This window comes from Macrobrachium nipponense, chromosome 21, assembly GCF_015104395.2.
Source record: "Macrobrachium nipponense isolate FS-2020 chromosome 21, ASM1510439v2, whole genome shotgun sequence".
Classification (NCBI taxonomy): domain Eukaryota; kingdom Metazoa; phylum Arthropoda; class Malacostraca; order Decapoda; family Palaemonidae; genus Macrobrachium; species Macrobrachium nipponense.
In genome coordinates this window covers 42,517,287-42,542,286 of record NC_087212.1, presented here as the reverse complement: position 1 = coordinate 42,542,286, position 25,000 = coordinate 42,517,287, and the positions used below count along the sequence as shown (strand labels likewise).

At 36.3% G+C, this 25,000-nt stretch overlaps 1 protein-coding gene across 3 annotated transcripts in view; it reads right to left on the bottom strand.

Annotated features, from left to right (window-relative positions):
• LOC135197969 (uncharacterized) overlaps positions 1–25,000 on the bottom strand; it is a 425,938-nt gene that overhangs the window by 385,612 nt on the left and 15,326 nt on the right. The window lies entirely within an intron of this gene.

Sequence of the window (25,000 nt, the reverse complement as noted above, 5' to 3'; positions counted from 1 at the left end):
AGACCCACTGGGCTAAGGGAGGGGTGGGGGGGACTTTAGGCCCCTTTCCCGAAAAATTACTTGTCGCTGTTAACCAAAAGCAGCAGTGATTTAGTACCTGGTGATTGGTAGACTGTGGTGGGTCAGAGCTATGGTAGATAAGTACATGAGGTTTACAACCCCGCGCCAACAAGCAAAAAGATTGGCTAAGGCTCTTGAGGTTAAATAAATCAAAACACCACACACACACACACACACACACACATATATATATATCATATATATAATTACAAATAAAACGCAAACACACAACACACACACACACACACACACATATAATAATATATATTATATATATATATTATATATATATATTATAATATATATATAATGTATACATAGCACATAATTATAAAATAAATCTTTATACATATTTGTATAAACGTAAATATAAACATTTACGGATTTATATATGAATATTAATTAGTATATATAATTCATATATTGTTATATACACATTCCTACAAACTTAGACATAAAATACACTATACAAGCGTAGGCGCTCTAGCACACACTGACAATAATTCACAAGTGAAGTTATCTTTCTTATCTGACTAATTAAACACGGTCACGATAACACCGGAGAACTACAATCCTGAACAGTCACTAACTCAATCTACCTTTCTTAAATGGAGTGAACTCAATACCGACGAGAGCAGCAATAGGAATGAAAATATGAATTTATTTATTAAACAACATTCGAGATCCAAACTGAAGAATGAAAATTAAGTGCAAGAGAAAATACTTGAGGATCTCTCTGACTGGGTGTACATATGCTTATGGCAAACCTCTAACAATTCCACGAGCCGAAAGGTGAGATGGTTCACATGTATGTATGAATACACATGTATATGAATATATACTACTTATATATATATATATATATATATATATATATATATATATATATATATATATATATAATAAATTTATATATGCCTCGGAATTAATATATTTTCAAATATGTTCACAGAAGGGGAATTTTTTTAGTTGATAATAAGTTCGTATTCTCGTGGATTCGAACCAGTGGACAGAGGGGAAACCAGGACTTCAGTGACATTACCTGATTTCTCTGTCCGCTGGTTCGACTCCACGAGAGGACGAAATAATTATAAACTAAGAAATTCCCCTTCGGTTAACATATATGAAAATCTATTAAATACGAGGTAAAGCGAATTGGATATCAAAGGACATTTATAGCTTAATGCATGTATATGAATCACGGTGATGTGATAAAAATTCATACATATATATATATATATATATATATATATATATTATACATACATATATATATATACATATATATACATATATATACATATATATATATATATATATATATATATATATATATATATATATGTATATAATATATATGTATGAATTTTTATCACATCACCGTGATTCATATACATGCATTAAGCATAAATTAAAGCTATATATATATATATATATATATATATATATATATATATATATATATATATATATATATATATATATATATACTGCCATGAAAGAGAGATTTTTCCGACTTCTTTGGGTCCACATCACAACAGCACAAAAGAACTTGCCAATTTGCCTGATACACGTTTTGATGAAAAGCGTTATTGTCGGTCATCTGTTTGACGTCAACCTGTGGCTTCTGTTTTCTGCAAGTGATCTCATTTGAGAGGCTTCCTCTACAACAGAGAAAAACAACCTGTCCCACGAAAGACCGAAAGAAAATTTACCTATTAGTTTCTATGCGCAAATACCCAGTGACTTTCTATCAAGATCCGAGAGATTTTTGGGGAAAATGGCTTTCTTATGTACACATATTAATATTATAAGCTTTTTCCAAAATATTTCTCGGCATTTCAGGTGTTAGTAATGTAATAAGGGAATCTTATGAGATTATTTTTAGTCATTTACATTAGCTGCTTCGCCCAATGGGCAAATGTTTTCCTTCATCTGTGACGACACCATTTTTATTATATACAAAGGCCAATATCCTAATGTCCTCAAGCAGACCAGGCCCGAAGGAAACATGAAAAAATGGGAAAATGACAAAGGGTGTGGTCTAAACATACGAGTTATCGAGTCTGCCAAAGGTTCACACATGAAAATCGGAATTCGGCTCATATGACCCGTATTGTGATACTACTTCATAGCAGAGCGAGTGAAACGACTTCATTTCTTTGGAGTTTCATGTCAATGAAAACAAATAAAATAAAATAAAATAAAGAAAATCGGGAAGATGAAGTTACTTCTTGGTTACGGTATGAGATAAGATCGAACCTACTGCATATATTAAAAAAAACAATTACGCATATTCAAAAAAAGACAAGTGAAATGGCTAAGAAATGTGAAATCTCCGAAAATAGCAATAATATTCATCCTATGCAATTTCTTTCCCCTACGATTGATATTTTCTTTTCTGCTCTTTGTGACGAATTTGTTGAAATACTCTTCGAAGACAGACGACCCTAAATCAATTTCAATTTAATTGAAGCCTTCTGACAAGCTGCTTGCAAGCAATGAAAATTAAGAGATTCTACGCTGCAGTAACGAAATGCAAACTATTAGCTACCACTTTAAATGACCATCAATAAAACAACGGCCATAATAATTTTCTTGTAAAGAACGAGAACCCAGCTAAGATACACAGACAATGTAGGCGCGTAATTAAGAGGCTGGAAGCATTTAAAAAAACAAAAAACAAACCACTTGTGAAGCACCTGAATCCTAAACGCTTTTAACGTCCATGAAAGGAGATAGTCAACAAGATAATCGTTATCAAATCTCGAGTGTTTATAACGCTACCTTTTTGATTACGGTACACAAGAGAGCGTTAATGAAAATAAACTTCAGTCGGCACTACACAAACGCCTAAAGAATTCAAGCTCGGACTGCCTACGAGTCTTGCTTTAAAAAAAAAACGCAAATGAAGTAATACGACAAATTTAATTTGGCAGAGTTTGGAGTGGAAAGTTCCCCAGATTTTATTTACTTTTTTTTCAAGATTGCGTTTTCTCAGTGAAAAAGTCACTTTACAAATGATCAATGCCTGACATAGCATGAGCGGTATCTGTCACAACGCAACAAACAAAATAAGCTACACTTGATTACCGAAATAAGTTATGACACTTGCTGTACACACACTGGCGCCAGAATGTATAATCAGTTTAATTCAACAGATCATATCGCAGCCACAGTACATCCACACAGACTGGAGTTGATATAGGTAGCGGTGGCTATTTTTCTTCCTACAGTATCTCCGTTGCTGTCAGGATTTCCACCGACCAGTTCATCAATTAATGGAAAAGTGATCTAGGACTCCCTGGGTTCAAATGTACGATGTCACTAACCATTTGATTTGCTGAACTGAACTGAATGTGGAATTTGGGCCAAAGGCCAAGCAAGTACTGAACTGAACCGAATATGGAATTTAGGCCAAAGGCCTAGCAAACTGGAAGACCGCTTCTCGGGTGCTATGCTCGTGTTCACAGATCCACGTTACCAACCTCACAGTTCCACACCGAGACATTTATTCGCTTCAGCACATTACCATCTCTCTCACTTTGTGCATGAGACTGTGTTGACAACAGGCCTGCTCCATTTCAACAAACGAAGACGGCATTCCAGAAACAGCATTCCCTTCATTACACAAAAGTGTGTGTTTTTATTGTCTCAATTCACTTCGCTGCTAGACGAGCACTGGAGGTACGACATTGTCCTCTTGCTCGTAAAGTTTCGAGACAGGTCGTTTTCGGTGTCAATGATTCTCCTACTTCTACACACTGACGAGAGGGCAATGTCTCGAACTAGTTTTTGTTATTGTATTCACTGAAGCTCGCTAGACAAGATATTTCATCCTCCATATTTCTTGCAGTATTTCAGATACACATATAAACGAAATGCCACAACGAACACGCGTTTCCAAAGCATTCCATTAACTAATTCGGAGTTCAGATACGTGAACCGACTTTTCCTGCTTCAGTTCGCGAATGTAAACTTCCTGGATCAGTAAAAGATATTTAGGAAACTGCAGCACCGCCTACTCGCAGAGTGAACACTTCTTCTCAAGACACAGATTCATTCAGAAAGTACAACTGCAACTGTGAATGCTCAAAAATTTGAAATCATATCAACATAGAACGCCCATGATCTACAAATCTAGTAGTTCGAAGTTCTTAGGGTTAGTGTCTAGTTGGGAAGTATGACTGACTGACTGACTGACAGATAGGCAGACACACACACACACAAACACGCACACATATATATATGTATATATATACATATATAGTATATATATCTATATATATATATATATATATATATATATATATATATATATATATATATATATATATATTATATATATATATATATATATATATATATATATATATATATATATGTATGTATATATATATATATATATATATATATATATATATATATATATATATATATATATATATACATGTGTGTTGGGGGTGTGTGTGTGCCTGTGAATACTGTAATGACAATTAATTAAAATATAAGAATTGAATTTTGGCTCTCAAACAGTATATTAAATCGCGTTAACCTCAGTATTTCTGCCGTTGTGGGTTCGAATCCCGCCGTGGAAGGAGGGAAGGATCTAAAGTTATTTACTCTTCAGATTCCAGGCTATCAGCGAGAACTGTAACAACAAAGTAGACATAGAACAGAACAGAATACAAAATTTAGGCCAATTACCAAGCCCTGGGACCTGTGGGGTCATTCAGCACTGCAGGAGGAAAACCTCGCAGTTGCACTATGAAGCAATTGTTAGGAGAGGGTGGAAAGGAAGATGGTAGAAAGCGAATATGAACAGAAGTAAAGTAAAAGGAATGAAAGGGTGGCATCTAAGGGTCGAAGGTCCGCTGCAAAGAACCTTAAGTAATGCCCACAGTGCACCGCATGTACTGCACTGACGGCACTACCCCCTACGGAGGTAACCACATATTCTGAAGAAAAACAGTTTTCGAAATACTTCCTGATGGCGTCTGCACTTATTTTATGAAAAAAAAAAATGCCAGTCAGGTGTTAAATGGTTAACCGTATAAATACAACAGTTTAGATTTATACCAGTCTGATAAATGCTCTGTGGCACACGTTTACTTCCAAACTAGTGTTATCTTTTAACCTTTTAATAATCAGAAAACGCAGGCAGAATAATTCTGGAGATAATGAAGTAAGGAAGGTTGAAAACTTCGCATTATATTCAGGAGTCATGCTCCTATCCCATTTCTTATTTCCTTAACATTCAACTATTACAACTTATTTGTATCTGGAACTCTAAACCAAATGCAAAGTCGGCTCAGGAGGATCGAATCGCTAAGTTCAGTCGAGAGAGAGATGAGAGAGAGACCGAGATGGGAGAGAGAGAGAGAGAGAGAGAGAGAGAGAGAGAGAGAGAGAGAGAGAGAGGATCTTAAGTGTTTAGGAAATGGCATACAAAATTACCTTTGAGTAAAAGTCAGGGATCAAATACACAACATACAGTGATGCCTCTCGAAGTGAGCATTTTACTAGGCAAACCTCATTCCTCCTGGAGAGGGGTTGGGGAAGGAGGGGGGAAAGGGCGGGCGGACTGCCATGACATCTATCTCAGACTTCAAATCAAAATGGTCATCCGTCTAATCGACTAATTTTATGGCCGAACTAATTCACAACCACATCTAATGGAAGTCACTGCGAACCTCTTCTCTCACCTGATGCTATGAACATCTGTGCCGCTCTTATTCTGAAACGCATGACCCAATACTCTTTTAACACAGCTCAAATGCATTAAGATAAAAATGATCTCGTCCTGTAGATAGGCAGGCGTCATGCTGAGATCACTTAGTAAAGCTGGAAAGATTATACACATACGATTCAGTCTTCTGTTTTTCTATGGGCTTCTAATTACATAAAATAAAAATATTTCCTTTAATAATTTTTCTGTTTTAATGCTGATGTTACACTTACGATTCAGTCACTTTTCACATCTCTATGGTGTTTTAAATCTATAGGATGAAAATATTTACCTTTTTTTACTTCATTGCACAGAAAGATTAGAGGTATCTTTGGTCTGAAAGGAAGATTTCTCATAGAAATTTTTTCGTTGCCTTTCCAGGAAGAAATGGGCTTTCGTTTACTCCTAAATACATAATTATATTATACATTACATATATGCATGGAAAATCTTTTTTTATTTATATATACATTATATAATATATAACATACCTATATATACATATGTATATAACCATGTATTTAATGTATCTATGAATAAATTGCCAAGAAGAGCACTAAATTCAGGGTTGAAAGCAAGCTTAAGTAGCTACAGCTGTAATACCCACTAGAAGACCTTATCCTGTACTTTACTCACTGCTATATATAATTAACAATCTCAGGATGGCTTGGTTCGCTGATTCCTTCCGTCATTCCAACTTCAAAAAATTACCAAGAAAATAAATATCACCTAACGTAACAAATACAATGTCACCAGCAACTTCCTGATTACAGTAACCTAACGAAGCTTTGAAAAATTAATTCTGCAATGTGAGACAATGACGTATAAATTGTAAGCATACATTTATAATGATGATAAAAGTATAAAGCTTCAACTTTTCTGTGACGTTTCCGTTATAAACCATGCTGAATATAAAAACACTGTTGATATTTAATCGTGACCTTAAATTATTATGATTATTTATATTGTTCAGAAGATGAACCTTATTCATATGGAATGAGCCCACAGAGGCCATTGACTTGAAGAAATTCAAGCTTCCAAAGAAAACGGTGTTCATATGAGCCATAAATAAAACAAAATAGTAATAAACGAGGAAGGCCTATATCTCAGTAAACGAAAAAGTCTACGAGGGACGTAAAACCATAAAACGGATAAAATAAAAGTCGACACCATTCGACACGCCTCAGCAAACTATACAGTAAGTCCTAAACATGATCGAGCAGGAAATTAACCTGAGGAATCGGATGCGCCTGAAAACATCACAATGATCGCACATACGTTGATTGGAAAACTCACCGTCTCTCTATTTGTTGATGTCATATTGATTTGAACCATTACGGGTAATCTTGCATATATATATATATATATATATATATATATATATGAAATTGTAATAGCCACAATGCCCTCTTAACTGTGGCTATTACAATTTCATATGTATCTGGTAAAAAGTGACCAGTAGATTCTATATATATATATATATATATATAAATATATATATATATATATATATATATATATACATATATATATATATATATATATAATATATATATATATATATGTGTGTGTGTGTGTGTGTGTGTGTGCGTGTGTGTATGTGTGTGTGTGAGTGTGTGTGTGCGCTTATGTGTACCCATATTATTGCCCTTATTTATATATATATATATATACACACACAGACACATATATATACTATATATTCATATTATATATATATATATATATATATATCCATATATATATATAGATAATATATATATATATATATATACTATATATATATATATATATATATATATATATATATATATTATATACATATCCATATATATATATATACTATATATATATATATATATATATATATATATATATATATATACATACATAATATACCTATATATATAGTACCCACATATATATATACCTTATATGTGTGTGTGTGCGTGTGTACGTATGAATAGACACTTATCAAACTCCACTTTTGTAGGAGTGATTTTATATATGTGTGTGCATATATATACATACATATATATATATATATATATATATATATATATATATTTATATATATATATATATATATGTGTGTGTGTGTGTGTGTGTGTGTGTGGTGTGTATAAAACGACTTCTCTCTCTCTCTCTCTCTCTCTCTGACTGAATATTTGTTTGGTAGTTTTTCCGCCAAACCGCAACTGTTCTAGGTGGGCTGAGGTGCAAAGCCATGGCCCAGATTCACGTTTATGCGCTAGCTGGCTCTCTCCTCTCTCTCTCTCTCTTCTCTCTCTCTCCTCTCTCTCTCTCTCTCTGATTGTCTTTGTTTATTTACAGTTATTTATACGAGAGATTAGAATGAAATGAAGGGATCCAATGGAAAATATCTAGAAATTACTAGTTTCTCTCTATGTCTAGCACTGGCTTCAACCTCTCTTCGTCTCTCTCTTCTCTTCACACACTATCTAGCTCTTCTCTCCTCTCTCTCTCACCAAAGCTCGTTAGGTTTTTGCGTGTCGCCTTAATCCAACAATTTCGCTAATGTGTGTTATTTTATACTTTCTAGAACCCTTATTAATGCAATTAAATGGCAATTGGAAAACACTGACAACAAATGCGAACATGCTAAGTGGACCTTATCTACCCTTAATCTTAGTGTTATATATACTTACGTATATACATCATACATACATACATACATACACAAACACACATATATATATATATCTGTATATTATATATATATATATATATAATATAGATATATATATATATATATAATATATATATATAATATATATATATATTATATATAATAATATACTGTACATGAACATATTATATTCATGTTAATATCTTAACAACTAACAAACTAATTTCAGTCTATCATTTCTACCTTTCTACTTTTCTAGCGAAACCACGCCCAGCTCACCATCATTTCCCTTCCCACTGGTGGTCCCAAAACCCTCATCCCGAAACGAGAAAATATCCTGTTAAAAAAAAAATAAAAATAAAAAAAAAGAGCAGAAAGAAGCTGAGAAAAAAAAAAAAGCAGAACGAAGCCGAGAATCTCTTTGAATATTAATTGAGAAAGAAACCTTATCATGAAACGGCCCAAGTCAGCCTAACTCGTCCTCTGAGAATGATAATGAGATGCCTAGCTGCAGCAGATATTTGAGCTCTTCTCCCCTCCCCTCCCTTAAGCACCGGCTGAAGGAGCGCAAAAGCTGAGGAAGAGGCTGTTAAGACAGCATAAAAATAAAAGCTCTTCTCGACATGGCTAGGTTGTCATATGAAAGATCAGTGAACCATCCGATCGTCTAATGCAAACTTCGTCACAATTATAATAATTCTCTCTTTTTCTACATGTACTTTTAATACTTCATATACAGTTTTATCTATTTACTAATTTGTTCATTTTAGCCTTTGTTCTCTAAAATCTGGTTTCTTCTTTCTGTACTTTTAATTATCTTCTGTAACCTCTTTCAAATGAACATCACATTCTTTGGAGCGTGAATTTCAAGTCAGTGGCCTCTGCAGCCCTCTTCCAAATTAATAGGGTTCATTCCCCCAATAATAATAATAATAATAATAATAATAATAATAATAATAATAATAATAATAATAATAATAATAATAATAACAGCAAGGAAATCCACAGTGTTAGTGTATACATATTTACATCTACATCACTTTGGATATCTTCACCATTTTAGTGAAACATCCTATTATGAGATTTTTAATAATAATATAATAATAATAATAATAATAATAATAATAATAATAATAATAATAATAATAATAATAATAATAAATAATAATGTATAGGTAGCCTATGAAATTTAAGTAACAAATTCGGTGACGGAAGCAAATTACGCAGCAATTATTGTCTCTCTCTCTCTCTCTCTCTCTCTCTCTCTCTCTCTCTCTCTCTCTCTCTCTCTCTCGTCTCTCTCTCTTCTCTCTTCTCTCTCTCTCTCTCTCTCTCTCTCTCTCCTTAGGGACACATAATAGCAAGATAATGTAGTACAGAGATAATGATCGCACTGAGGAAGTTGAAACTGCAGAGGAATATTAGGTTAGGTCCACGGAATATGTAATTACGTGCTAATTGCACTCTCAGACAAATTACTCAGATAATGAAAACAGCAAAATACATAAAAGCATAAACAAATAGCCCGATGAGGCAAGTACTGCTAAGAAAAATCTAATGACGAATTTAATATCTTCCTTTTAATTTGCATTCAACTGGAAGAAACTCAAAAGAGCAAATTGATCAATAGTATATATATTTCTGAAACCGCAAAACTCGGAAAAGCTCCTAACGATAGATATAAGTGACTGAGTGTAGCTATCTGCCATTTCACGGACTGAAACAAGTGTTGAGCACGTATAATTTATTACAAGGTTCATAATTACTGTGTATGCCATTTGTAACAAGTACAATTATGACTCAAATACCAGGTGTAACTAACACAAACACACACGCATACACAGAAAAATATAACGGCTCTCATATTCATCAAGGTCTAAAGAATTAGACCTTGATATTCATATCCACAACTCACAAAGTCAAGTAGGCGACCCAAATAAGAACAAAATCACAGCAAGTTACTGACCACGAATAAAACCAATGACTGCACTGCGCGCGTGACAAAGATCACTTAGACTACTATAGCTGGTTCATTTAAGGTAGATTCATAGGTGAGCCCTATGCCTGCGAGACGTTTGTTTGACAGTCGTTGATTGGCTGGGAGCGGCCTTCCTCCTGGCAACAGCCAAAAAGCGGCCGCCAAACAAACTTCTCGTAAGCGTCGGCCTCAAAACAAGAATCCACCTTAAGTGAACCAGCTATAGTGAATTTTATCAATGATAAGTAACAACCTATATCTACTAGCTTAAAATTACGGTCTGCTCTACGACCGAAACAAGTCTCCTCTAAGACCGAAAAATGTCTTCTCTAAGACCGAGAGATGTCTCCTATATGACCGAAACATGTCTCCTCTAAGACCGAGAGATGTCTCCTATATGACCGAAACATGTCTCCTCTAAGACCGAGAGATGTCTCCTATATGACCGAAACATGTCTCCTCTAAGACCGAAGCAAGTCTCCTCTAAGACCGAAACAAGTCTCCTATATGACCGAAACAAGTCTCCTCTAAGACCGAAACAAGTCTCCTCTAAGAACGAATAATGTCTTCTCTAAGACCGAGAGATGTCTCCTATATGACCGAAACATGTCTCCCCTCCAAGACCGAAAATGACAAAACGCACAACGGGGTTTCCTATGCGCATGAATATTTACGAATATTTACGATTTAGGCCATAAAGCCGATGTCAAACGAAATTCTTTATCTGGTATTTTCACCATCGGAGCTATACCGAAATCTTACCACCACATAAAAAACTGACCCTGAGGCCACGAAATCCCCACGAAATCCCCAATGCAGTCACTTGAAACCAAGGGTATCGACACCATCTCCCCACCGCGCAATTTCCCCATTCTCAATCATCAACGCAGCGAAAGAATTGACTGCAAAATGCTGAAAAAGAATCCTCAAAAATCACAAGCAAGTCACGTCAAGTTGCGGTGAAGCCAGAAGCGAGTCTTATCTCGGTATAAAAAAAAAAAAGGAAGTTATCTTTTCGAAATATGATGTGTCCTCCCAAGGGTCACCTATCTTATTCCCCTCTTTTCTCCAGTGTCAAATGGTACACTGCAACGATCAAATTCAGTCTGCCCCTGAGCCAGGAGTTACGTGACCTCCAATAAAGGAACTTGGTATTGAATGAGCTGAGTATTTGTCGCCCTCCCTCCCCCCCCCCCCCCCCTTTTATTTTATATAAAAAGAGTCCCTCCGACAGATATTTGTTCTTGACAAGTGTGTGAATTTTTAAAGGAGTCAGTACATTTTGCTTTGGAAAATCTTGCAACGCTATATTACATTAACACTGAACCATAATATCTAGTGGTCGTAGCTTTCCATTTTATTCATACATAAATAAATAAATTCAAGACATCCAAACCCGTCAAGTAGTGGACCTTTAATTAACAAAAATAATCACTTGATTAACAAATAACGATTAAGAAACATTAAGAAAAAAATCAGTCTCTCTCTCTCTCTCTCTCTCTCTCACGGTTTCATGTAAGATACAAAAAATTGGAAGAAACAGAATTAACCAAGGAAGCAGCCACAAAACACAATAATGAGGACCCAATCTATAGGCCCACAAAATTGTTCTTAGTATCATTCACTTCCATATTTTTCTACTGTTCTCTTTTACGGGGTGTTCTTATGAAAAGCTCTCTCTCTCTCTCTCTCTCTCTCTCTCTCTCTTTCTGACTCATCCATCAAAAATTAATATTAAAGTGTTTATCCATCAGATTCCCACCAGTGAAAGCTCTCTCTCTCTCTAGGACTCATCAAGCAAAAACCACTGTTAATATATAAATACCCATCAGATTCCCACAAGTGGTCCAAATATTCCTGCCCGTACCCAGAGGGCGGACGAAAGTCGTCCACCTTCCACAGTAGCGCGCTTTATTTGAGAAAAGTATCGCGATCTCCAGTCTCTTGTTACAAGTGGTTCCCAACAAGGCTTTTTTTTAATTATTTTCTTTTGCAAGCCATCCTATCTAGCTCCAACCAACCACCCCCCCCCCTACCTTTCTCCCTTCCTCCCAGATGCACTCCCCTCCCCCTCCACCCGGGCTTATACACTTCTTCCATCCAATAAAAATCTTTCTTGGCCTGGAAGATCCACCGTGTTGCTAGGCTATTGCAAATGCGTTCTTTCCCACCTTCCCTCCCCCCTCCCAAACCACCCCCGCCAGGAGATCCTTAGCGCCTACTCTCCTTTTCGTCAGCTTTCCGTTTAAGGGATAATGACGAATGGCCCACGCACGTGCCACCCGCAACAGGCCGATTCGTAAAGTTCAAGGCTTCCCTTTCGGTGCGTACCACCATTACAGCCTTGCCTGTTGCTGACTTCCTCCACGGCCGGACATCGCTTAATAAAAGATAGAATGAAATAGATTCAACGTTGAAACGGAAATTGACAGTAAGAAGGTTTGAAAGGCGTAACAGGAGTGATTTCTCGAGGTTGCACTATGAAACAATTGTTAGAGAGGGTGGAAAGTCAGATGGAAGAAAGAATATGAACAGAGGTACAGTAAAAGGTAAGAAAGATGTTGTAGCTAGGAGCCGAATGGACGCTGCAAAGACCTTAAAGTAATGCCCACAGTGCACCATGGGAGGTACACTGACAGCACTGCCTCTTACAAAAACTAGTTTATACTGCAAGTCAATAAACTACTCCTTTTCTTACCCACAGCAAAATAACAAAAGAATATTTAAGATTCCACAAAATACCACACGGGGATAAAAATCAGATGTAGAGACACGCATTTTCAATCATTACTCAAAAAGATATTCTCATATTAATGTTACTCCCTTTCAAGGTGCCTGCGACCATACATGGTTCAACAGTTTATATTGTAAGTCAAAAAACCACTCACCCTTCATGTTTAGAAATATTTTTCAGATTCCACAGATCATCAAAGTGATAAAAATCACGATCCACGCTGATTTTCAAAAATATTTAAATTAAATACTTGGTATATAAAAGACAGTTTCCCACATCTAAAGAAAATGATAATGATGAATTTCTTACGGCAACAAAGAAAGAAACTGACAAGCAAACGTCAACCAAATAATTGAGGAGCTAGCTTAAATGTGTTTACAAGGTCAATTCCACACATGTTTGCAAGTTCAACAACTGGTGATACAAATTATTTGTTCAAAATCAATCAGTATAGAAATCTATGAATTTTCCATAAAGAAAATCCCCAAAATATTTACGTAACTGACAAAACTGCCCATAATGACTTGAAAATTTCGAGTCAAGCATGGAATGAAGACGATCGCTAACTACCAACTTTGGAAAAATGCCATTTTCTTCTTCGCGGCGAATCGAAACTTCCAATCCTCTCTGTTTCTCGTCATACGCGACTTTTCTCTGGCCATGTATTTCCTCCATATTTCTCTTGCTTCCTCATTCACTTCATTCCCTAGATTTTTCCTACTAGATAAACTCTCTAAACCAACTCGTCTTTACATATGTCCCTTAACTGAAATCGTCTTCCTTTAACTCAATTAAAAAATTCCCTACCTCAGACCATTTTTTCCCAAAGTGGCCTTATGCTGTCTTTCGTCCAGAAAAAACTCAAAACCTCTGTCATGAGGTTTTCAGGTCATTAAACGGTCTCTTTACCTCCTAATTCTTCACTGGATTTACTTATTTCAAGGTACATTTGATATTATACAGCTATCAAGGTAGCAAAAGTGGTCCACCCGAATTATTTCATTCTTCTATCATATATATATATATATATATATATATATATATATATATATATATATATATATATGCACAGTTAATTTGCTCTTTGTCTTTTTTCAATATCATACACCCTATATTCGCCACATAAATAATTAGTCCTTCGTCCAACTCCGTTAAAATCTCTCTCTGAATCAGCAGTCAGTAGCGCCGTCAGCATACTTAAGTTGCTGACATCTGACAACCCATATCCGCTTCTCTCATAAATTCATCTTGCCATGAAAATAAATTGGGGGATATCTCACATCCTTCCTTTACCTATTTCACTTTGAACAATTCACTTATATCCTTTCTAATTTTTGCTGCTGCCTTCTGAATAAAATGCTAATTTTCTATCAATCTAATATCTTTATCAACTACTTCTATTCCCTGATAGTTTTAATATCTATTTTTTTTTCCTTTATAAAAAGGTTTCTGTAATCTATAAAACATACACGCATACTTTGCACAATAACTGCTCAGTAAAAAAAAAACAGCAATTATTGTACCCTACTCTTCCCTGAACCCAATCTGCTCCTTTCCTTGCATACTTTACGGAGAACCCCAAAGTTGGCCAGTCACATATTCAGTTGGTGATCGGTACTGTCCACTTGACTGCCCGTCCCCAAAGGGAACTCGGTATCTCGACCAACATTCAATCATCCATGAAGCCTTCCTCACTTTCATTATCCTTGGGCCTGCTCTGTCCCTTCTCTCATTATTGTTGCACACTCCATTGCCACTGACATGTTTCTTTGCTCCTACCCCTCATCTTCAAGGTACCACAGTAAACTCTCTCTCTCTCTCTCTCTCTCTCTCTCTCTCTCTCTCTCTCTCTCTCTCTCTCTATTATTTCTTCCATGCCATTACCAAGGATTCCTCAGCCTTTATTGTCGAATCACTTGTCCTTCGTTTCCTTTTTTCTGGCAGGCAGAGAGAGAGAGAGAGAGAGAGAGAGAGAGAGAGAGTAAACTGTCTCGAAAAAGGAACAGACAAATGCACACCATTATCCACCCGCACAAAGCTCATACTCTTATGTAATGCCGCCTTCCCCAATGTTGAGACGCCTGTTTAATGTTACAACAGCCTTCAAGGTCATGGCATTAATATTGCCCCCTCTCTTATCTCTCGACTCGGCATTTTTTGTGTGAAGATAACTACAGATAGCTCAATTACATGATAAACATACATACAAGGCAAATCAGGGAAGAATTTATATACTTACATAAGTATGTGTGTGTATGTATGTAAGTAGATACATACATATGTAATATTTCTCAATCTATTTATCTCCAATATAATAATAATAATAATAATAAAAATAATAATAATATCATGAGTCAATAAAATGCTGAAGAAATCCATAGTGGTGCAAGTGTAATATCAGAACCATTATATATATATATATATATATATATATATATAATATATATATATATATATATATATATAATATATATATATATATATTATTCAAAACGAGAACGTAAGAGGACCTGCTCGATTCTCCTTCTCGATTTCTTGAGAAGGAGAATCAAGCTCTCGTTTTTATATATGTCTAATATTACATTTACACCACTGCGGATTTTTCACCATAATAATAATAATAATAATAATAATATAATAATAATAATAATAATAATAATCATAATAATAATAATAATAATAATAATATCGTCTGTCAACTGAAAAAGCGGGAAAAACAATAAATGTAAAAATGTTATCAGAATATAAGCATAAGCCAATTCTAAAAACAAATGATTTCCATCCAAACAACAGGTGTAAGGTACACAACGCAACCATATATGGTACCATTACCATACATGGTTACATGCTCCAAATAAAGAAGAACATGGTACATATCCCTATAATTACACATGCGACCAGTTAGAATCCTCAGATGCGCTCGTAAATCAAAACGCGACTGTCAGAAGAGATATAAATGCCACTCGGCTAAAACCACGTTTACTACCGTAAAACATAAATGCTTTTCGACAGACGATTAGAAGTATATGAAAATTCAATCAACACATGAATATGGGGATTCCATACATTGGCGCTTTCGACTTGCTTTATATAATAATAATAATAATAATAACCAACGGACAAATTACAATATGCCTAACATTCCTATTAGGTTTCTTCTGACCGTTGTCATCAAATGCTTATGCCAACGCTCAGAACAGGTTATTTAAAAGAATAATAGTACCACGAGAGAGAGAGAGAGAGAGAGAGAGAGAGAGAGAGAGAGAGAGAGAGAGAGAGAGAGAGAGGCGGGGGTGGGGGGGGGGGGGGCGGATGTCGAGCTTCGCTTCAACCAAAAACAATGGAGACTCACCTATGGATACCAACCGTAGATCCCACCCCTAGAATAGGGTTGACAACGGGCGTCGTCTCGAATTTTCGAATCTAGGGATCCGTTTACTCTTCGTTGGAGCCCAGGCCAACCCTTTTAGGTTTAAAAGTTGGGGAAGAGGCTGTTCTTGACGTAAGAGCTTTTACGTTTTGATTACACCAATATTATAGGGCAAGTGTGTCACTTTGACGGAGAGTAAATTCAATCATACAAGGAAATTTGTGTAGCCACTGAATATAGAAGCATGTGAGGAAACTGAATATAGAAGCATGTCAGGAAACTGAATATAGAAGTATGAGAGGAAACTGAATATAGAAGTATGAGAGGAAACTGAATATAGAAGCATGTGAGGAAACTGAATATAGAAGCATGTCAGGAAACTGAATATAGAAGTATGTGAGGAAACTGAATATAGAAGTATGTGAGGAAACTGAATATAGAAGCATGTGAGGAAACTGAATATAGAAGTATGTGAGGAAACTGAATATAGAAGCATGTGAGGAAACTGAATATAGAAGCATGTCAGGAAACTGAATATAGAAGTACATGCGGAAACTGAATCCAGAAATCTATCAGAAAACCGAATCCAATAATATGAGGAAGCTGAATCCAGAAATATATGGGAAACTAAATCCATAAATTTATCACAAAACCGGTTTTTCCAATATGAGGAAACTGAATCCGGAAGTATGTAGGAAACTAAATCAAGACATATATGAGGAAAATGAATCCAGAAATATGTGAGGAAACTGAATCCACAAATATTTGAGGATACTAAGTCCAGAAATATACGAGGAAACTGGATCCAGAAGTAAGTGAGGATACTAAATCCAGAAATATATAAGGAAACTGAATCCAGAAGTATGTAAGGAAACTGAATCCAGAAATATGTGAGAATACTAAATCCAGAAATACATGAGAAACTGAATCCAGACAGAAGTAAGTGAGGAAACTGAATCCAGAAGTATGTGAGGACACTGAATCCTGAAATATGTGAGAAAACTGAATCCAGAAGCATGTGAGGAAACTGAATCAAGAAATATATGAGATGAGAAAACTGAATCCAGAAATATATGAGATGAGGAAACTGAATCAAGAAATATATGAGATGAGGAAACTGAATCCAGAGCTTTGACCAGGCCGTCTAACTTAAAATTGGGAATAAACAGGTAAAAATATTGGGGGGATCAGAAGGACAGTGTATTACTATGATACCACTGTAGCTTGGTAACGTCAAAACGTACGTTGAACAGCGTAAACAATATTGCGCTCTTGACAAAAGGGCGAAATTGCAACAATTAAATTGCTTTGCAAGGTGTCTGGGTACTTGACCATACTACCACACTGCCCCACCCATACAGAGAGAGAGAGAGAGAGAGAGAGAGAGAGAGAGAGAGAGAGAGAGAGAGAAGGGGAGGGGGCGGGATGCCTTTCTCACAAATCGGAAGTCCAGTGTTGCTCTCAGACATAGTTATATAACAAGAAACAAACGAACCACAGTAACTACATAATACACACTGTTTTCATTTAAATCTTTAAGCATGATGCGATATATGTATGTTGGTGCACCTACAAGCTGAATTTTGTGGTTACCAGCAACAGGTGGATCATGACATGTTAAGCGTTCTACACATAGGTTTGCAGTAAAAGGTCTCTGAACGAAAGTTTGCAGTATAAGGCTTGTGACAGAAAAAAAAATCCATGCCGGTTAGGTAGAAATCTACGCATGTACCGTAAAACTTTCGCAAAAGTTTGATAGAACTAACGCCTGTTAGCCTGGGCTTGAAGGGCAGGGATTATAGACATAATAAATTTAATCTCTTTACAATACTGTGGATGGTTAAAAGTCTTAGGATTCCTAAAACCTCGAATAATGCCAATATCCGCTTGGGTTAACGACCTGGTCTTTGGAACCTACTGAAATCGATGAATTAAGAATTCAGAATCTGTTTCAGACATTCATCGGATGATCCCGCGTCTTTTTCGTTATAATCTATGCTTTTTGCATCTTCTATATTTTAAACATTCACGTTCTGAAATCACAATTTTTTTTAATAATCGATTAACAATTGCGTATAAAATGGTAAATAAACTTAAAACAACATTCCAAGCGCAATGTGTCCTAGATACATTGTGCTTATTCTTCAAAAGTAATTAAGTAGACCATATCCCGTCACTAATGAAGATTAGGCATCCACATCAACTGTATTCAGTTAACAAGAAAAAGAGGCTTTGATTACAGAATTGAATTGCATTGTTTCGACATATCTCGCCCCACCACCTTCTCTTCATTGTGAATATTATTCACACATGGATATTATCCACACAGAAAAGATGTATAGAAACTGTCAGTGGTTATATGTACTCAAATCCTCTGGCTTAATGTTTTGAAATAACTGCAAGCTCAAACCTTTCCCTTTCACTATAGCTGAAGTGTGAGAAAGCAAGAGGGGCTGTATCAAAACCGCAAGAAACTACGATAGCAATTTCACGGCGGGCAAACTCTGAACAGACATTATGAAATCGCGCAGCAGCGTCGCGTTGATATTCGTCTCGATTTCTCTCTCTCGTTCACCTTGAAGCGGCCCTTTCTCCACCTCTTGAAAACCAATTAACGAACCTATTCCATATTATATAAATAACGAGATGAATGAATGAATAAGAAAGAAAGAGCAGCAAGAGATGAGCAATAATTGCATGTTCAGAGCCAGACAGAGACACTCTTGAGGCCAAGCGAAACAAGGCCAAACCAATTCCCCCCCGCATACCCTTCCTACCCCCTAAATGCCACCGCACCTGCCACCCTCCCCCCTTCCATACTCCTCCCACCCCTGAATGAGCAGCCAGCCGTCCCTGCTGGCATGGGAGCCCCCCACCGCCAACAGCCCGCCTGCAGAGGGAGAGAGGGACCTGGCTAAAAAGGTATGCTAAGAATGAAAGGGGGTGGAGGTGGGGGTGGTGGGGGGAGGGTTTCTGCACAAGCCAAACGAAGCTTGAAAAGTGCCCTCACTCCCTCACTTCACTCTCTCTCACTCACTCACTCACTCAAGCCTTTATCATAACCGAAGCACTGCAGATGAATTACCCCGACCTTAAACACGAGGGAAGGGGGCGGGGGGGGGGGGGGGGGGGGAGGATGGTCCACGCAACAGGTATCGAATCAATGGCATAGGCTTAGGGCATCGGGGCCAAGGTAAGGATAACGGTTGCAGGGGGCTACACAAGACCCCCGCCGCTGCGAGTGAATACAGGGCATTGCTATAAAAAGCCATCCACCGCGACACCACAGTCAGGCCCCCAGGGTATTCGGGTATCGGAATGGGGGCGGGGGCAGGGTAGAAAGAAGCCACAACTTGCACCCAACAACATCGACCCTGCCAACATCACCCTCACCCATCCCCCATTATCCTCAAACTTTTGGGGAAGGGGAGGGGAAGGGAGGGGAGGAAAATGGCAACAAAATGACGGGCCAACACTGTCAAAGTTCGTCAACATGTGCAGTTGCGAGAACGTATGTGATACAGATGCCTGTGTTGCACTTACGTCAGAGTTTGAGTTGCGCGCCTATATATTTGTGAATACATGTTTAGACATATATACATCGCTATTACTTTAATGCCACATGGCCCAATTAATTATTTAAAAAAAAAATATGTTAACACACTAATTATGTGTCCACGCATGTGTGAAAGTGTATGTGAGTGTCGTACACACACACACACACATATACATATATTAGTATGAATGTCTTTTGAATATCGGCACTTTTGTTGATACGAAACTGAAAATTTTCAGTTTTAAGTAAGTAATTACAACTACAGAGCAACGCGGTACATTTAGGGGCTGAGAAGTCGAGCCCAAGTTAATAAATGATCCCCCAGAGAGAACACCTGGCTTCACGTCTTTCCCAAATTCCTGTACTCTTGTCTGGCGTGGATCCTCTTTTGTTCCAGGAGTCGTAAAAGGGAGAAAAAACAAGACATCCTGTTGGCCAGAAATAAGTTGTAGTTTGGAGAAAAGCAAATAGTTCCTTGTTGGACAAGTGGATTACGTTGTCGCCTACCGGTCTGGTAGTCAGAGTTCGCTCCCCCGCTCTGCCAATGCAGAATCAGAGGAATTTATTTCTGGCGATTAGAAATCCATTTCTCGATATAATGTGGTTCAGATCCCTGAATAAGCTATAGGTCCCGTTGCTAAGCAATTATATGGTTCCTAGCCACGTAAAAATATCCAATCCTTAGGGTCAGCCCCACTAGAACCGTTAATCAGCTCAGTGATCTGGTTAGGCTAAGATAATATACTTTTTCTGGAGACAAGCAAGTCAGTACCGAGATAGACACTGCAGAGGGAAGATCTCCTCCAAGCTTACAGACTCCAGAGCCTCCCAAAGGCGGCCCGAGATCTCTGGGAGAGTTAAGCAACCATTCATCTTGTCTGCCAACTCTGCAGAAGGAAGGAAGCGGCCACTCATGCTTTGCTAAGCATAGACAATTTGCATAAGGTACGTCTGGAATAGGAAAGAAGTCCGCCCGTATATACGCTTTCTTCTTTATCTCGAACTTCTCAACTTTCATAATCCCTTTCTTTGTTATCTACAGGTGCAGTAAAATTACGTAAAGTGTCCCTTTGAATTAATGAGTAATTATCCCTTTGACAGTGATATTATATATATATATATATATATATATATATATATAATATATACATATATATATATATATATAGTATATATATATTATTTATATATTGTTATGATTTATATATATATTATTTTATATATATATATATATATATATATATATATATGTAATATATATATAAATAAATATATGAGTGAGGAATCACATATGATGGATACAAAAATCAATGTATCACAATTACATACTAGTAACTGAGCTGCCAGTCAACAATAAATTTTAAAAAAATGTTAAAGCAGAAAATCTGAACGAAGAAATTTATGAAGGGGCACAACAGGTGAACGCAGGAATGTTGAGTGCCAGAACTCGGTAACAGGCAAAGACAATACCAGTGTATTAACCGTTAAATGCGGCCCTCCACCTACCCCTCACCCCAATACTATTCATTCGTCTGTAATAGGAGCGATTCAGGTAATAATTTCTAATTAATTAATACGTTATGGGAGCTTCTTGCACGAACCTACGTTTTTGCAATATTAAAAATGTAAAGCCGTTAACTACAAACTTAACAGCGATACAGGTATTAATTTCCGATGAAGTAATACGTCAAGAGAGTATCTGCTATGTATGGCGATTCATGTATTAATTTACGATTAATTAACATATCAAGAGAGTATCCGCTAAATATGGTCATTCATCTTTTAATTTCCGATGAATTAATACGTTAAGGAAGTATCTTCCATGAACTTATACTGTAAACAAACTATCGCACTACTTAAAACAAAGGACAAGCGTCAAGAGCCTAGGGTTTATAAGTTCTCCAGAACAGCCAGGATCAGGTTGAAAGCGTCAACTCTGAGATAAGGTAACGTCAGAAATGAAGTGAATCAGAAAAACGGAATAAAATACTTCTAAATGCTCAAGACCCCAAATCTAATAATGAAGACATATACTGTCAATACCTTTTGTTTGGTTATTCCTCTAAGCTAATGAACTTTTCTAGTACTATTATTCTCGAACCTACGAAAGCACAATTTCACGAAACGGGTACAAAAGTAATTTACATTCACATAATAAATAAATGGAATGAATGAAAAAATCAACCCATAAATTCGAAACCCGAAATAGAGATGGAGACAAACTAGAAGTGGGTCCCACTTTCCTTTGCCAGTAAAAGATGTATGCATATAGATATATCTATATACATATAAGTATATATATATATATATATATATATAAATATATATATATATATATATATATATATATATATATCGGTTTGCCAAGTGTGTAGGCAAATTCTTCACTTTACAAATGGCATTGCTATACTTTAATATATCAGATCACAGTTCACCCACTAACACGACAATTTTTATAAGATTTAGACTGTCAAGCAGCCAGGCACAGGAGCACTTTCGGCCTTTCAGAGCAAAGACGGAGTCGGAGTGGATATAGAATTTAGGCCAAAGGCCAAGCACTGGGACCTACGAGGTCGCTCAGCACTAAAAGGGAAATTGAGAGTAGAAAGTTTTTCCAGGGTGTAAAAGGAGGACAACCACGCAGTTGCATGATGAGGCAATTTCAAGAAAAGGGTGAAAAGTAAGATGGAAGAAAAAGAATACCAACGAAGGCACGGTAAAAGGAAAGGAAGAAGATGCAGTTAGACCGGAGAAGGGACGCTGCAAGGAGCCTTCAGTTCACCGCGTGGGGTGCACTGACGACACGATACCCCTACGCAGATATAGCAAAATGAAATTCACTCCTTGTAGTTCTAAGTGAAGGAGATAGGCAGAGGCTCTTGAGGTAAACTTCGGTTATTCTGTTGGTTGTTTACATATAAAATCAAATTCTGTTACACATAACGAGTAGGGGAGAAACTAATTGGGACGATAATTACACGGAGCCTTTCAGACGCTCTCATGAGCTAAGCGCAACCGCAAACAAAAAGTACTTTAAAAAATCAAAAACATAACTTTGCATAAATTAAAGAAGATAATGTTCCACCCTTAATGGAATATCAAGAGAGTGAAAACTTTGGGTAATCATATGAATAACTGAATAATCATTATATATATATATATATATATATATATATATATATATATATATATATATATATATAATGTATACATATTTATACCATATATATACGTATGCATATAAATATAAAATGCAAAACAAATATGGCGTCAGCCATAATTCAAAAGACATAGTATCTTCATGCAAAATGAGGCTGAATTAGAAGAAACCACTTTAAAGACATGTCATACAGACATAAAATAAGTGGCAAATAAGAGATTGAGGAAATTAAAGAATTTGGTGCGAAGGATCTATAGAAAACGGAAGAAATGCGGCAACCGAGAAAAGTCTCACTTCACTTTGAGGTGAGACAAAACCCAAAGCAAGACGATATATAAATATTCTTACCGACCCAACAGTCCATGCAAAGGGCCCTCAAAGAGTGACTTAAAGATAAAAGAAAGACCTGAAAACTTCACATTCTTAATCAGAGAAAAGTCTACATCATGACCTATTCCTCACAACTGATAACATCGTTTGATATAAACAAAAAATCATCCTTTCACATCAATGTTGGTTTACCATTAAGGTCGCGTGTTTACAGTAAAGTCAAGCTGACCGAGTTCCGCTTTTTTTATTTATATTTTTTTTACAGTCCCTTCTCCGTCAAAAGACCTTATTTACGTTGACTCCTCTATACATGGACACGACTGATAAACTGTAAACAATTTACGGAATAAGGACAGATGCAAAACATTCGTTACGTGAATCCCCGGCGCTCGTTAGAGTGATTACGGAGACCCATTAAAGCCATGACTGAAGGCCATTCATGATGGCGACGTGCGACGAGGCTGCCTTCGCTGCTACGTCAATTATGTTCGGCAAAATAAATAAATAAACACGTTACACATATAGACATACATACATACATATATATATTTATATATATACATATATGTATGTATATATGTATGTATGTATGTATGTGCGTGTGTGGATTTTATTACTATATCCATATATATATAACACACACATGCACACACACACTATATAGATATATATATATATATATCATATATATATATATATTATATATATATATACATATATATACTATGAAGAGAGAGAGAGAGAGTAGAGAGAGAGAGAGAGGAGAGAAGAGAGAGACGAGAGAGAGAGAGAGAGAGAGAGAGAGAGAGAGTTAAGATCACATATATTAAACCGCTAATAAAAATTATTATATGCAATTTAGGGATAACTTACAACCAAAGGGAACTATAATTGATAAGTGCCTGGTTTAGAAACTAACGATAGCCAGTTCGTAACAAGTATTTTGGGTGGGTTTATAATATCCAAATCCTACTGATGTGCCGACGACGACTGACATCAGTTGCTGGTCACCAATGAAAGGAATGACCAGTAAGGATAATTTTGAACTCCGTTAATCTAACGACTAGCGATAGGGTAAACGTATACTACCGTCGACATAGTACATATTCATACACATTGCGTATGTTTGCCAGCTGGCTGCGTAATTTTATTTTCGAATTCATATTCAATACTCAAGTACGCAGATGACACACGGAGACAAGGACTTATTCCAAGACCAGAGAGCACAATATCAAACCAAAATACCTACTATACAGTTGTTTCATTAAATGTAATGCAACTCAGATGTCATGGTTTAATACTTATTTAAATAATTTTTAAGGCAAATAAATTTTCTTTATTTCACGTAACTAAAATGTCAACTAACGTTGATCTGATATAAGTAAAGTTATCTTGACTTAGAATACCAGGCCAGTAATGCCAGTGTTATTACTT